This window comes from Sinocyclocheilus rhinocerous, unplaced genomic scaffold, assembly GCF_001515625.1.
Source record: "Sinocyclocheilus rhinocerous isolate Xijiao unplaced genomic scaffold, SAMN03320098_v1.1 scaffold1419, whole genome shotgun sequence".
Taxonomy (NCBI): domain Eukaryota; kingdom Metazoa; phylum Chordata; class Actinopteri; order Cypriniformes; family Cyprinidae; genus Sinocyclocheilus; species Sinocyclocheilus rhinocerous.
Genome location: NW_015664679.1, coordinates 110,782 through 114,808, shown reverse-complemented (window position 1 = coordinate 114,808; position 4,027 = coordinate 110,782).

The following is a 4,027-nucleotide window of genomic DNA, read 5'->3' as shown; positions in this document are numbered from 1 at the left end:
ACCAGGAGCAGAAACTTGACGGCGCCGTTTTCAACTCCACCCCCGACTGCAAGCGGCTACTCTCGCAGATCGGTCTGTGCAGTGCTGCATGAAGTCGAACACACCTATTGTATTCATGCTCTTAGTTTAGTTTCCTGGTTTGTCATGTGTCCCTTGCCCCTCATGTGTTCATGTCATGTGCTACCCTTGTCTGTATGTCTTGTTCCTATTGGTTCCTTAGTTGCAAGTGTCATGTTCTCATTAGGTGTGCTCAACTTCCTTTGTTAACCTCTCTATGCTCTCTGTTCCAGTCCTGCCTAATCTGCCGTGGTGGTTCCCTGCGCCATCGGCTCCACTAAAGTGGTCATCTGCTCCACCATGGGGATCTCCGGCCCAGTCCGTTGTACTGTGGTGGTCTTCAGCACCGCCGGCTCCTCCCTGGCTTCCTGCTCCGCCAGTTCTGACCTGGTGGTTCTCAGCACCGCCGGCTCCGCCCTGGCTTCCTGCTCCGCCAGTTCTGACCTGGTGGTCCTCGGCTCTGCTGGCTCCGCCCTGGTTTCCTGCTCCGCTGGCTCTGACATGGTGGTCTCCTGGTCCACTGCTCCACAGCCAAGTTCTGCCATTGCCTCATAGTCCAGGCCCTCCACTGTTCCACAGTCTGCCACTGCTCCATGGCCCAGGTCCTCCTCTGCTCCAAGGTCAGCCACTATTCCATAGTCCAGGCCCACCTCTGCTCCACTGCCCAGGCCCACCACTGCTTCATGGTTCAAGCCTGCCTCTGCTCCATGATCTCGGTCCTGTTCTCTTTCACGGGCCTGGCGCCCCATCCCGCCCCCTGGACCACCACTTCTCCACCACCCTCCTGGACTTTTTGGGTGGTTTGTTAGGGTGTCTGGAGCTGGTTTGTCATGTGTTCCTTGCCCCTCATGTGATCGTGTCGTGCTACTCTTGTCTGTATGTCTTGTTCATTTGGTTGTCTTAGTCATGTGTCTGGTTTCTCATTGGTTGGCTTTTGTCATGAGACCTTCATTGTTTGGTAGTTATAGCCCTCATGTTGCCATTGTCTCTTGTTGAGTATTAAACGGTGTAACCTGCTGTTGGTGAGTTTGTGTTTCTGTTTATACCAAGTCTGTTTCTGGTCAAGTCTGTTCATGCCGTGTCAAGTCAAGTCTGTTTCAAGTTTGTTTCAAGTCAAGTCTTCGTTTGTTTGTATTTTGAATTACACTCTGCTTAAATAAACTGCACTTGGGTTCATCTACGACTCGCCTCCAGTGGACTTCATTACAAGTACTTAATTCAGAGAATTTAAATGTTTTAATTGAAAACATTAGATTTAGTCCAATTAAGCAACAACAGCTGTTTACCATAATGTTATTTTTACACATTGAAGAAATGTGCCTGAGATTTACTATATTTAACCCACATAGCAGGTTTTGTATCTTCTGTATTTAATTACTTATTATATTTCTTCCAAGCAGGCACATGCACAGACCCCCCCCCATTTCTTGACTGTAATATTGGAGTCCCACAGGGGTCGATTCTTGGACCAATTTTGTTCAGCTTATACATTAATGATCTGCCTACAGTTTGTCCAGAGGTCCAGGTTCAGATGTATGCAGATGATACAGTTGTTTATACTTATGCTAAGACAAAAGAACAAGCTGCTATCAAACTTACTGCTGCATTGAACAAAGTCTCAGATTGGCTATGTCATTCTTGCCTTACTCTTAATGTGAGTAAAACTGTGGGAATGTTTTTTTCGATCAAGAAAGTTGATGAGCGTTGTCCAGATATTTTAGTTAAAGGAGAGGTAATAAATATTGTTGAGCATTTTGAATATTTGGGTATGATTATGGATTCTAACTTAAATTTTAAAAAACATATTAAAGAGGTCTCTAAAAGTACTAGAGCAAGCTTGATGATCTTCAGGAATATTAGGCACCAATTACCTGTGGCTGCTGCTAAACTCTTTATGCATACAATGATCCTCCCTCATTTATCTTACTGTGCTACAAGTTGGTCTCATACAAGTATAACTATGTTAAAACCATTACACACTATTTATAAACAAGCTGTGAAAATCTTAGCTAAAAAGCCAAGGAGTTATCATCACTGCAATATTATTAAAAATTATAAATTATTGACGTTTGATAATTTTTTATTATTTGCTGATGTGTGTTTGATGTACAAACTATTTCATGATCTTGCACCACCACCTCTTAAACAATGTGTGACTTTCTGTAAGGACAATATCAGGCAGACTAGGTCATCAGTTAGAGGTGACTGTTCAACTAAATTTAAGAAAACTGTTTTTGGACAATCAGCTTTTTCAGTTAGAGCAGCAGAAAGATGGAATTTAATACCTGTTTATTTTAGAGAGTGTACAACATTTAGTATTTTTAAAACTACGCTTAAAGTATGGCTTAAGGAAAATCAAATATGTGATCATTGACTTGGCTTTGTAATTTAATGTAGTATGATGTGATATTGTATGTATTGTATTGTTTGTGACTTAATATTGTAATTTTTTAACAACATCCTGCCCAGGGACTGCAGATACAAATTAGCTTTATAGTTGTTGTTGTGCATTGTCCCTGTACAAATAAATGAAATAAACAATAGACCTCAACTGCTGCTAGCATCTGTGCTTTTTTTTCTTTATTAATTTTATAATAAAGAAAAAATTAGAATTGGATCTTAAAATAAAGTGTCACCCATGCCTTGTTCATGGATGAATTTTTAAACAAATCAACATTTCATATTTCAGTATTCAAAAATGTATGTTTAAAACAGTAATCTCATAACATTATTTATAGAAATGTAATTACAATGTAAATTAATTCATTCCACCTCAGAGCTGCCACAGCCATATCACCCTGCAGCCCAAGACTGGTCACCTATTGAAGCTAAGCAGGGTTGAGCCTGGTCAGTACCTGGATGGGAGACCTCCTGGGAAAACTAGGTTGCAGTTGGAAGAGGTGTTAGTGAGGCCAGCAGGGGGTGCTGTGGTCTGTGGTGGTCCTAGCGCCGCAGTATAGTGACGGGGACACTATACTGTCAAAAAGCACCGTCTTTCGGATGAGACGTTAAACCGAGGTCCTGACTTTCTGTGGTTATTAAAAATTCCATGGCACTTTTTGTAAAGAGTAGGGGTGTAATCCCGGTGTCCTTGCCAAATTGCTGCCACTGGCCCTTGTCAATCATGGCCTCCTAATAATCCCTCACTACTTGATTGGCTCAATCTCTCTCTCTCCCCTCTTCACCTGTAGCTGGTGTGTGGTGAGCGCACTGGCACTGTTGTACTGTGGCTGCCGTCACATCATCCAGATGGATGCTGGACACTGGTGGTGGTTGAGGAGAGACCCCCCCACATGATTGTAAAGCGCTTTGGGTGTACAGCAATACACAATAAAGCATTATATAATGGCGCTTTTCCACTGCGTAGTACGACTCGGCTCGGCGCGGCTCAGTCTGGCAAGGCACTGCTCGGTTTGCATTTCCACTGCAGTTTAGTACCGCTTTACAATGGTTGGGATTAATCATATGTCGTTATAGTTGCGCCGCCTCTACTGCCGTGACTCCTGAAAAACTTTTTCATTCCGTGTCACCCCATCAAGCTCTCGCTGGATCCTCTCCTCGGCTATCAATGAGAGGAATGTCTACTTCCTCAAAGGACCACGAAACAGCCATTGGTTGTTAAAAAAGGTGTGGTCATTCAAAACAGTTGCGTTCAATCCTTCGCTGGCTGTGCTGATTTAAATCTAGCGGGTCTGTTGTGTCTCGTGTCGCAAGTTCAATGACGCAGGTAGTGGCGATTCTCTCCGGCCAATCAGTGATCAGCAGAGTTTACACATCACATTTTGGTAATGGTACGGTTCGCTTGGAACCTCAGCCGAGGTGGTACTGAAAAAAGTACCAGGTACCAGGTACTGTACCCAGTGGAACCCCCCTCCCCCAAAAGTGCCGTACCATGCAGTGGAAAAGCGCTAAAAGCATAAACAACGTAGAAAACGTATCCGCGTGGTGCAGCTGACACAGAACAGCATAC